A 12927-nucleotide genomic window follows, 5' to 3' on the forward strand; every position below is an offset into this window, starting at 1 on the left:
CACTTGTCCCTCTCTACAGAAGTCTGTCTCCAAGCCTGTTACCAGAACTTTATTTTCAAGTTTTTTTTTCTCACTGGGAAGATAACCCCAGCCCATCGTGCTGGGAGAGGAAAAACTTCAGAATTACAGAATCATAGTGTCAGAGCTGGAAGGAAATCTAAGACCTAGCTTTCTTACTTCATACATAAAGGAAACTAGAGTCCACAAAGTGGAAAAGATAATGACAAAGTCAGGACTAGAATCCAGCTGTCTGAATCTAGGGAGCGTTCCACAGAACCTTTTGAAGAGCAATTTGTAAAAGTTTGCAAATGTAAAAATTTGTAAAGCAATCTTTTTTAGTGGTACCTTGGCTTCTATCTTTTTTTTTCATTATTATTTTTTAATGTTTAACAATCACTGCCATACAATTGAGATTTTATCCCCCCCCACACCTACCCCCCACTACCCCCCTCCCTCCCCACGACTGCATACAGTTCTGTATAGGTTCTACATATACTTTCCTATTGAGTATATTTTCACTATAGTCATGCTATGTAGTTGAACTAAAATAAATGGAAGAAATCATATAACAAATCAAAACATGATACACAAAAACATACACATACACAAACATGATCTTCTACATTTTGTGAATGACTTCCATATTTCTTTCTCTGAGTGTGGAAGGCATTTTGCCTTGAGAACCACCTTTGGGATTTTTTTTTTTTATAAGAAGTTTTTGCGTTATTACAAAATTCCAAGTCTACCAGAAAAAACTCTCGCACACTGTGGTCGTTGCTGTGCACAAAGTTCTCCTGGTTCTGCTTCTATCTTTCTTTATCTCCGGTTTCTTATCAGCTAACCTCTTTATCCACTGCTAAATATTTTCTTAGCCTGTTTCCAAAATTGAAACATGCTGGGCTTAATTAGAATCTTCAAAGTCTCTTCTCTAGATTCCTTATATGGCTCTACTGTCATTCCCCTGCTAACCTACTTCAATCAATTCAGGATAGGGTCATATAAGAACATCCCTTCCCCTCCGCTCCTCCAACACAAACTCTCCAAGCAAAGCTTTATAATTTCTTCTATCAGGCCTGTTTAACATGCAATGGTGAATTGTCATTGTACTTGAGGCTAGAGGGAGGGGAGTGTGTAGAAATGCGTTTATTAGAAGCCTACGGAACTGGATATATATGCATGTGGTTCTGTGCCTAGCATAACCACTAGCCTGTCAAAGAAACTAGCACCTTCTAATTTAAAGAATCTTCATGAGAATATGGGGTCTTCCCCCAACCCCCCATTAGAGAAGGAGTAGAGAGCATGAAGAAGCAGAAAGAGTGAATGACTTGCCTAAAGTCACATAGCACAGGGTCAAGTAAAGCCAATGTCCCAGGTTGCTATAGTCACTGTTTTTAAAGTTTGTGGCCCATTTTCTCCACCTTCCTTACAGGAAAAGTTATCCAGCTCCCTCTCAGCAAGTGGGGGACCAAGATATTCAGACTGGAAGACTAAACAGGAGTTTCATGGAAAAAGAAGCTGCTGCACATTTTCCAGAGACATTCTAAACGTTGTTTTGGCAGCAGCTTGGCCTCGGTGGCCTCTCTTCGTCCAATCTGACATAAAATAAACATGACCCAAATGGCTCAGACCTTGGTCTGGGAGAGGTTTTGGATTGTGCAGATCCAAGCTACATTTCCTCCCAGGATTCTAAAAGACTGATGCATGAGAGGTTCCATCATACAGAGCTTTGACCTAATTCCACCTTCCCAACAGGGTAAACCTTCTTAGAAACTAAATGTAAGAGTAAGAAGAAACCTTACAGATTGGCTTAATTTTTATATCATAGTCATTTCCAGCTGTACATACTCCTTTCCCCACCTACCCCCCACCCTCCCACCCCCATCAAGGGAGCCATCCCTTGTAACAAAGAAAAACAGTTAAACAAAACTGAGTTCAGGGAAGGTGGAAGGTTTCCAGGGATCAATGAGAAATACAGTTTGAGGTAAGCATAGAATTTATTGAGGGGAATAACGTGAGCTCCTTGAGGACAGGAACTGTCCTGTGTCCTTAGTGCTTAAAATCGTGTCTGACACATGGTAAACGCTTAAATGATCTGTCATTGATTCGTTGAGAGTCAGGACTTAGTCTGTGGCCAGGCTTAGAGGCTCAGTCTGTGATGATAGAATAAAGCAAGATTAACTGGTTCACAAGTGAATTGAACCTATGACCTTGGGCTTCTTGATAAGGGGGTCTAAGACACACCATCAGGTCTTGTGGGGGCCACTCTTTCCAAACCAGAACCCCTGATCCTTGCTGGAATTCTGTGTTCATCTTGATGCACTGATGATTCTCCATTTTCAAAGAAGCTCCCTTGCTCCTCTTTACTTAGACTGAGCTTGAGCAGGGTGGGGATGCTCTCTCGGGAAGAAAGAGTTGGATGTTCTTTGGTTTGGCTGCTGGTCTTTCTAAGGATTTAATTACATCATAAAAAGTTGTGTCAGTGCCTGTTCTCATAGCAACTGGTATTTGTAATGAAGAAAAAGTATGATCACAACATACAACTATAATAAATTTTATGATTCTGTAGGTCTGTTTCAATGTGTAGCAAGGTAATGAAGGATGGAGAAACTGCTTCCTTTACACAACATTTTGATTTTTATCTAGTCCAGTACAGCCCAGCCCCATCCCATCCATCCCATCCCAAGTAATCCATCTCATCCAATTCAACAAACATTGGTTAAGTACCTACTATGAACGAGGTATCAAGCAAATCATTAAGACTGTAAACCTAAAACCAAAAGTAAGTCCTCAAAGAGCTTATATTTTACAAAAACAACTTACATTGTACTAAGCCTGGTTTGCTTAGAATCATCCTGAGGGCCATGTAATATAATTTCAGGGCTCTTTTAGCTAGAAACGCCTTACAGTAGATTTTGGACCAACCTGGACTAACCCTGTTTGCCAGAGTCCTTCCAGGATTATGGGATCAATCATTGAATTTAGAACTGGAAGAACCTTTAGAGATCGTTTAGTCCAACCACTTTATTTATGAGGTGAAGTAACTGAGACAGAGAAATGAAGTGACTCTTCCCAGATCAAACTAGTAGAGAAGGAATAGAACCTGCTTGCACAACTTCTGATTCCAAATCTAATGTTTCTTCAATGCCTTATGGCATACTCTCAGTGGTTTTAACGGGAGCCATTCTTGAACTTAGCAGCTCAGATCTAGAAGGGACCTTAGAAATCAAATTCAACACCCTCGCTTTTTGCATTTACTTAATAAACATTTTTTATCTGCCTGCTATGCAATGCACCATGCTATGACAGCACATAAAAGTTGGAAGATAGAAACGAAAGTTGGAAAATGACGTATCCTCTGCTTTCCAAGAACTCACAGTCTGACATAAATCATATCTCACATTTCTCTACTGTTTTAATTTTACAGAGAGTGCTTTCTTCAGTGCAACCCTGAGAGTTTCCCATTTTACAGTTGAGGAAACAGAGGCACTTAGAAGGGACATGACCTTTTCAAAAAAAGACCATAAGTAGGGTATGGCAGCCGAGATCTTGACCTAAGGGACCAAAATTTACAGGGTGCTCATAGCAGTTGTATTTCTTCACTAGGGAGAAAGAAATGAATTTAACACTGGTAAGCAAGAATAATTAGTTAAAATAGAAAGCTATCACATGAGATATTTCTTCCCTGAAGGAGCTTACACTCTATTTTAAGCTCTTCAAGTCCCACATTACATTCTTTAAGTCCTACCTCCTCTAAATAATGTTTCCTTATAACTGGCCCATGCTGACAACTCTTCCTTCTCCAAACTACTTTATATAGAACTTTCAGACTGTGTCACCCAAGTTAGCATCCAGGCAGACACTATCCTGTCCTTTTCTCTGTTTCATGCACATGCCTTACAGTTAGATTTTATACTCCTTGAGGAAAAGACCCAGACCTTCTTCAGCATTGCCAGAAGTGACTAGTACAGGGCTGAGCACACATTAAGTGCTCAGCATAGGTGACAAGCGTGGGATTTAAAATGTGAAGTCATAGGACCACAATCTACAGTGGAGCTATTTGTCATTTATTTTCTGCATAGCATGTAACATTGAACCAGTTGGTCCAATGCGGTGAAGGCTAAGGTCTCCAGGAAACCATTCCAAACATGGAGCCACCAATTCGAGGCTCACACCACAAACAGCTGTGTTGCTAAAACAGAGACTGAATTGGGCCACCGTATGGTTTGGGCTGTTAGATGCCAAATCTGAATGCTGTAAGATTCCAAGGGGGAAAAGTAAAGTGCTACTTGTGACAACTGATTAATAGTAAATCCTCAAGGGAAATTAAACAAGAGGAATTGAATCCAATAAATGCCTCCTTGCCCTGCAAACTTCCTACCCTTGTGAACAATTGATGATCCCCCAAAATGTGCAGCTATTTTGCAATTATCTCTGCTTTCTCCAAGCTACCTACCACATAGCTACCAGAATAATTGTTCCTAAAATACAGGTCTGGTTACATTACTTTATTTTTTACAAACCTTCAGTGGCTCCCTATTTCCTCTAGGACAAAATACCTATTTCATAGCTTGGTATTTAAAGGCTACAGCCTACCTTTCCAGCCTTATTTCACATTACTGCCCTTCAAGCTCTCTCCATTTCCACCAAACCGGACTACTAGTTGTTTCCCTCACTTGATATGTTATCTCTTGCCTCCGTATATTTGCCTGGAACATATTCCCTTTTTATCTCTTTCATGATCCAGCATCAGTTCAAGTGTTACCCGTCCTATGAAACCTTTCCTGATCATACCAATGATTAGTTCTCTCTCCCTCTACAAATCTCCTTGCATTTGTATATCTGTGTCCATGTAGTATTCTTCCAGTAGAATATAAGTCCCTTGAGGGCAGGTAATATGTAATTTTTACTTTTGTATCCTGAGTATCTAGCACAGTGATTTGCCCATGGCACCTGACACATGCTTGTTGAATCAAATTGAATGAAGGGTGTGTGTGTGTGTGTGTGTGTGTGTACATGTATATATGCACAAGTGTATATATATGTATATATACATGTATGTAGACACATATATACACACATGTGTATGCCTCTCCATATTAATATGTTTATGTGGTAATAACATTTGTATAAGACTGTAAGATTTCCAATATTATTGATATGTTGTTGATGTCTCTTCCCAAAATCTGCCTCTGATGTCTGTCACGGCTTGGTGGTGATCTTGAGTTCCTGAAGGCTATGCTAGGAGTTCAAGTCCTGGTAGTTCTTCTTAAGCTTAATTTATTTTCAATGAACAGGTATGTATTATCTTTCCTTTGTATCTCCCCCATTTCAGTGAAAAAAGGAAAGACAAACCCATGCAACAAGTATGCATAATCAAACAAAACAAGTTCACATATTAGCATTGTCCAAAAGTGTATGTCTCATTTTGCAGATCTAATTCGTCTTCACTCTGTCAGGATGTGGGCAACATTCTTCACCATCAGTCCTCTGGAATTGTTTGTTCATTGTGTTCATCAGAACTGAGTAAAGTGTTGAAAGAACTATTGAGATGTGCATGTTATTAATACTGATATAATGATACTCCTAGACAGTAAGCTCCTTGAGTGTAAGACCATGACGTGTTCATCCTTGTATCTATTCCTGGCCCTAGGACAATGTATTTCACATAGTATTTCATAAGTGATTATTGATGAAATGTGTGTTGGATAGCAATTATTAATTGAACTTTCTGATTCATGTCAACCTTGAGGCTCATGGTTGGTGATGAATATGAAGAGTCTGACTCATTTGGAAAGAGTTATATATGATTATGTCTGAACTAGTACCCAGTGCCTTCAGCTGAAAAGATATTGGAGAGCAGCAGAACAATTTCTGTTATGTGAACATAATAGAATATTATTTCTTGGTAAAGAGTCAAAAATAATAAGGATTCAGAGAAACAGGAAGGCTTGCATCAAGTGTGTGCTGAGTGAAGAAAGGCAGAGCCAAAAGAACAATATGTACAATGTGAATAAAACTACAACAATGTAAATAAGGCCAGTGTGAAGAAGCAACAAATATCTGGTCAGAAACAACATAATCAGTAGCAAACTGAAAGGGCAGAATGTTCTTCTTTTATATTGTCAATGCAGAAACTACTTTTAGGAAATGTACTTTGTAGTGGAGTTTGTTTGGATACTTATTAAGAAATGACAAAACAAAATGTATAAACAATCTTGTTTTTTTAAGACAAGAAAGATATTGGGTACAGAGCTGGACAATTAAGCATGTTCCTTTTCCATTTCTTGGTTTCATAGCTGTATAGATTGTAAGTCACAGAAGTTCCTTCTCTGGTCCTGGTTGGACTGAGCAGAGTGGCTCTCTGCATTTGTGCTGACTTGCTTTAAAAAAAAAAAAAAAGGAGAGCTCTTCCCCCACCCACAAGAACGACTCTCAATAAATTCTAGAGCAGCAGAAACCACAGAATGATGGCATGAAGGGGATTTCCAGCCCAGGGTGATGTGGAAGGCCGACAGGAAAAATCTGTCCCACCAGACTCAGAGCAGAGCGCAGCCCAGCCTTGGTTGTGAGACACCAGGAGGAGCAGGACTAGAGCAGACCTTGGGGGCATAATCCCCAGCAGCAGCAGCAATTCGCAGATCCCTCAACACACAGGCACCAAAGACAACTTCAAAGGTTAGTGAGAGGGCTTTTTCAACTGGACAAGAAGGGAGCAGGGTCCTCCCCTAACCCCAGCCCCAGGCAGCAGTGGTGGAGGCAGCAGCAGCCAGTATCCATTATTGGAGCCCTCAGCTTAAAGCCCCTGGGGGAATTGAGCAGCTGATCTGAATTTCAGCCCTGAGTATTGTCCTGGGGCATGTTGGAGCTGGAGGTGGTTCTGGAGAGGGAATTCAACTACTCACAGATTCTGGGCAGAAAAGTTTTTGGTTGCTCCCAGACCAGTGCACAGGCCAAGAGAGGAGTAAACGACTCTCCCTTGATTGTGCCACCTTGGAGGAACTAAGAGCTTACAGGTCCCCAGAGTATACCCTCCTCTTGACAGTACTGAAAAGTCAATAACTGGCTGGGAAAATGCCTTAAAAAAGGGGAAAAAATAAGCCTACAGAAGGTTATTTTCTTGGTGAACAAGTATTTTCTTCCATCCTTTCTGATGAGGAAGAACAATGCTTACCATCAGAGGCCTCCAAAATAAATATGCAATGGTCTCAGGCCATGGAAGAGCTCAAAAAAGATTTTGAAAATCAAGTAAGAGAGGTGGAGGAAAAATTGGGAAAAGAAATGAGAGCAATGCAAGAAAATCATGAAAAGCAAGTCAACAGCTTGCTAAAGGAGACCCCCAAAAATGCTGAAGAAAATAACACCTTTAAAAATGGGCTAACTTGGGGGCAGAGCGTGGAGTAGAAAGACGCATATACTCTAGCGCTTCCCCCACAGTCCACAAAATACCTGTAAAAAGTGACTCTCAACAAATTCTAGAGCAGCAGAAGCCACAGAAGAACAGAGTGAAAGAGGTTTCCAGCCAAAGGTAACCTGGAAAGCCGACAGGAAAGGTCTATCTCACGGGATGCTGAGCAGAGTGGAGCCCAGCCCTGGCTGTGTGGCACTGGAAGGAACAGAACCTGAACAGACCTCCATGGCAGAATTCTCAGCAGGGAGGGTCCCAGATCCCTTAACCCACAAGCGACAAAGAAAGCTCCAAAGGTCAGTGTGGGAGGGCTTTCCCAGCTGGGAGAGAGGGTAATTGGGTTCCCCCAGCACTGGCCCCAGGTGGCAGCAGAGGCAGTGGCAGCTATGTGGAAGCAGCCTAAGTCCATTGTCCAGGCAGCTCAGCTTAAAGCCCCAAGGGGCATAGAGCAGCTGATCTGAACTTCAGCCCTCAGTGGTGGCCCTGCCCCCACCCAAAGCCCCTGGGGGAGTTGAGCAGCTGATCTGAATCTAAACCTTGAGCATGGTACTGGGGAGAGGAGGACCACTAGGACCCTCCTCTTGATAAAGGATTCAGAGGTCAAGTAACTGGCTGGGAAAATGCCCCAAAAGGAGAAAAAATTAAGACCATAGAAGGTTACTTTCTTAGTGAACAGGTATCTCCTTCCATCATTTCAGATGAGGAAGAACAAGGCATACTGTCAGAGGAAGTCAAGGCCTCTGCCTCCAGTATCTATAAAATGAATATGAAATGGCCTCAGGTCATAGAAGGGCTTGAAAAGCATGTCAGCAGCTTGCTAAAGGAGAACCAAAAAAAATGCTGAGGAAAATAACACCTTTAAAAATAAGCTAACTCAATTGGAAAAAGAGGTCCAAAAAGCCAATGAGGAGAAGGAGGTTTTAAAGAGCAGAATTAGCCAAATGGAAAAGAAAGTTCAAAAGCTCACTGAAGAAAATAGTTCTTTAAAAGAGAGAATCGAGTTCTGGGAAGCTAACGACTATGAGATAAACCAAGAAGTTAGAAAACAAAACCAAAAGTTTGAAAAAATAGAAGATAATATGAAACATCTCATTGGAAAAACAACTGACCTCAAAAATAGATCCAGGAGAGACAATTTAAAAATTATCTGACTATCTGAAAGCCATGATCAAAAGAAGAGCCTAGACATTATCTTCTATGAAATTATCAAGGAAAACTGCCTTGATATTCTAGAACCAGAGGGCAAAATAAATGTTGAAAGAATCCACTAATCACCTCCTGAAAGAGACCCCAAAAGAGAAACTCCTAGGAATATTGTGGCCAAATTTCAGAGTTCCTAGGTCAAGGAGGAAATATTGCAAGCAGCTAGAAAGAAACAATTTGAATATTGTGGAAATACAATCAGGATAACACAAGATCTGGCAACTTCTACATTAAGGAATTGAAGGGTTTGGAATAGGATATTCCAGAAGTCAAAGGAACTGGGATTAAAACCAAGAATCACCTACTCAACAAAACTGAGTATAATACTTCAAGGGAATAAATGATCATTCAATGATATAGAGGACTGTCAAGCATTCTTGATGAAAAGACCAGAGCTGAATACAAGAATCAAGAGAAGCATGAAAAGGTAAACAGGAAAGAGAAATCATAAAGGACTTTCTAAAGCTGAACTGTTTACATTCCTACATGGAAAGACAATATTTGTAACTCTTGAGACTTTTCTCAGTTTTTGAGTAGTTGGAAGGATTACACACACACATACACACACACACACAAACACACAGCACAGGTTGAATTGAATATGAAAGGATGATATCTAAAAAAATAAAATTAAGGGGTGAGAGAGGGACATATTGGGAGGAGAAAGAGAGAAATGGAATGGAGTAAATTATCTCTCATAAAAAAGGCAACTAAAAGCTTTTTCAATGGAGGAGAAAAGGGAGGAGGTGAGAGGGAAAAAGTGAAGCTCACTCTCTTCACATTTGATTTAAGAGGCAATTACATCCTCACTCAATTTGGTATAAAAATCTATCTTACATTAGAGGAAAGTAGAGGAGAAGGGAACAAGTGGGGAGAAGGGGATGATAGAAGGGAGGGCAAATGGGAGAAGGGAGTAATTAGAAGTAAACACTTTTGGGGAGGGAGAAGGTCAAATGAGAGAATAGAATAAATGGGAGGCAGGATAGGATGGAGGGAAATATAGTTAGTCTTACACAACATGACTCTTATGGAAGTCTTTTGTAAAACTACTATATAGCCTATATTGAATTGGTTGCCTTCTCAGTGGGGATGGGTAGAGAGGAAGGGTAAGAAGCTGGAATTCAAAGTATTAGAAATGAATGTTGAGAATTGTTTTTGCATACAACTGGGAAATAAGAAATACAGGTAATGGGATATAGAAATCTATCTTGCTCTACAAGAAAAGAGAGAAGATGGGGATAAGGGAAAGGTGGGGTGTGCTAGAAGGGAGGGCATATTGAAGGAAGGGGTAATCAGAATGCAAGGTGTTATGGGGTGGGGGGGAGGGGAGAGATGGGGAGAAAATTTGGAGCTCAAAATTTTGGGGAAATGAATGTTGAAAACTAAATATAAATAAATATACATTAAAAAAAAAATAAAAATGCTCCCCTAAAAAAAAAGAGGAAAGAACTTTACAGGTCAGTTTGGAAATGTTCTATTGTCCCCCCAGGGACTTTGTTTTTTTCCCTGTGAATAAAAGAATTTGTAGTGTGTTGGAGGAGATTTATGATTGTAGGATTTTGAACTAGAAGAGAACTTAAAGATCATTTGGTCCACTCTTCTAATTTTACAGATAGGGAAACTAATGCCCAGAGAAAGGAAGTGCTTTCCTCCTCCTCCTCCTCTTCCTCCTGCTCCTTCTTCTTCTTCTTCTCTATCTCTGTCTCTCTGTCTCTCTCTCTCATTCCTCCCCCACCCTGCACCTTTCTTAGCATCAAGGCATCAAAGACTTCCAGATTTTCCATTTGTTCTTCTCTATTTACAGATACTTTTAGATTCTGACTGTATTGATCCATTTGTGAACTAATGGCATAACTATCTATTGGATCATTACTCTCTTGGCAATATTCCCCATTTCATCACTTCATCTTTCCTTCCTTCCTTCCTTCCTTCCTTCCTTCCTTCCTTCCTTCCTTCCTTCCTTCCTTCCTTCCTTCCTTCCTCCCTCCCTCCCTTCCTCCCTCCCTCCCTCCCTCCCTCCCTTCCTTCCTTCCTTCCTTCCTTCCTTCCTTCCTTCCTTCCTTCCTTCCTTCCTTCCTTCCTTCCTTCCTTCCTTCCTTCCTCCTTCCCACCCTCTTTCCCACCTTCTTTCTTTATCTCTTTCCTTCTCTTTGTCAATCCTCTTTTAGTTTTCTTTTGGCATGACCATCAGCATTCTTCCTTTCCCTACACTCCACTTAAAAAGACAAATAAAACCCATTCTTATAACAAAAAATGATAGCTGAACAAAACACAATGGTCATGTCTGAAAATATATGTCTCATTCCTCTCCTTGATTCCATCATAGCTCTGTCAGGAGGTGAATAGTGTGTTTCATCACAGATTCTCTGGAGATGTGATTGGTCATTCATTTGATCAGAGTTCTTATGTCTTTTAAAATCATTTTTTATTATAGTGTCATTACACAAATTGTTTTTCTAGTTCTGTTCACTTCACTCTGTCTCAGTTCATACTTCTCAGGATTCTTTGAAATCATCTCTTCCATATTTTTTTCTACATGGTACAATAACATTCAATTGGATCCATACACTACACTTGCTCAAACATTTCCCAATTACTTTCAGTTCTTTTCTTCTTTTCTTTCCTTTAATACCTTCTCAAGTTGGGATCAGAGCATCTGTTTTCCTTGTGACTATTCCTTGCTTGGTATTATCCTCCTTTCAACAAATATCCCCTTTTCCCTATCCTCAACTGTTTCCCTGTTTGATGTATTTCTACACAAAACTCTCTCTCTCTCTTTCTCTCTCTCCCCCTCTCTCTGCCCCCCCTTTCTCTAAGTGTGTTTGTTGGGTGTTCAACTTTCCTTTGGATCAGATTAGAGTGAGATCCATCCAATTCTTGATCTGCCAACTCCTTCTTTCATATTTTTCTACTGTTCCTCTGATGTCCTCCAACTATGAGAAATAGTAAATTCCACATGTTTCTTGCTCCTTTCTAGAATTAATTGACCTCTAGGTCCTCTGTTTTCTTAATTAACTCTTTAATCTTTGAAGACATTGAAATACTGAAAGGACACTTGTTTCTACTATCCCTAACAGAATGTTAGTCCTTCATTTTCTTACATACATTTTCAACTCCTCAAAAAAATTATTTCTAGGTTGTTCTTTAATCTTGTGTTTGCACTTCACAGTTTCTACTCAGCTCTGTCCTTTATATCAGGAATATTTTAAAACCCTCTATTCCATTAAAGTTCTATCTCCCACCAAAAAAGATTATACTCAGTTTTTCAGGGTAAGTTATTCTTTCTTGTAAGCTTATATCTTCTGTCTTTCAGAATGTTGTATTCCAGGTTCTCCTCTGGTTTACAGTTGAAGCTCAAAGGTTTTGTGTGATTATGACTCTGGTTCTTTAGCTACTTTTTTTCTCCTGAATGTTTGATGTATTTTTTCTTTGATGTGAGAGCTTTGAGTTTGGCTATGATATTCATGGGACTTTTCTTTTTGAAGTTTCTCTCAAAAAGCAGATTCTTTTTATTTTCACTTTACCCTGTGGTTCTAATTGATCTAGACAGTTTTCATCTATGATTTCTTGAAATATAGTGTTTAGGCATTTAAAAAACATGATTTGCAGGGAGTCCAGTGATTCTGAAATTATCTTCCTTGTCCTGCTTCCCAGGTCAATTGTTTTTGATAGCAAAGAGGTTCCATTTTCTTCTATTTGTCAGTCTTTTAATTTTTTTTTTTTTAGAAAATTTCTTATAGTTTCATAGAGTCAGTAATGTCTGTTTGACCTATTCTAATTTTCAGAAAAGCCTGTTACTTGGGTAAAGTTAACACTTTTTGTTTTAATCCATTTATTCTCCTTTCAATTCTTTCCTCCAGAGCTTTTATTTCAGTTTTATCTCTTGCCTCATTTTTTCTAAATATTTATATAGTCTTTATGGAAAATTAATTTTTTTCTCCTTGGAGTTTGAATTTCCAGTTGTGTAGTAAATTTCTCCTTCTTGATTGATATTTGAGTATCTCTGAATCAGTTATAACTTTTTTATAGTGATTCATATTTTCTTCAATTACTTATATCTCCAGCTTTAATTCCTGAACTGAGGCTTTGCACTAGGACCAGGCTCTAACTCCTGCTATGCTTTTTGGTGGGAGAATTAGCCTTATTTGGTCTCCCTCAAGTCATCTTATGTTCCTGCCCTGCCATCTCTCAGTGTTAAGCCTCCTGGATTTTTGAAGTTTGGAGTTCTAGATCTTCAGGGTCCCTTTATGGCATCTTAGAACAGAGTACTAGTGACCATAGAGTCCTTAGCCTGGAGTATTCTAGCTTTAATGCTGCCA

The sequence above is a fragment of the Notamacropus eugenii genome, chromosome 1 (genome assembly GCF_028372415.1).
Source record: "Notamacropus eugenii isolate mMacEug1 chromosome 1, mMacEug1.pri_v2, whole genome shotgun sequence".
NCBI lineage: Eukaryota > Metazoa > Chordata > Mammalia > Diprotodontia > Macropodidae > Notamacropus > Notamacropus eugenii.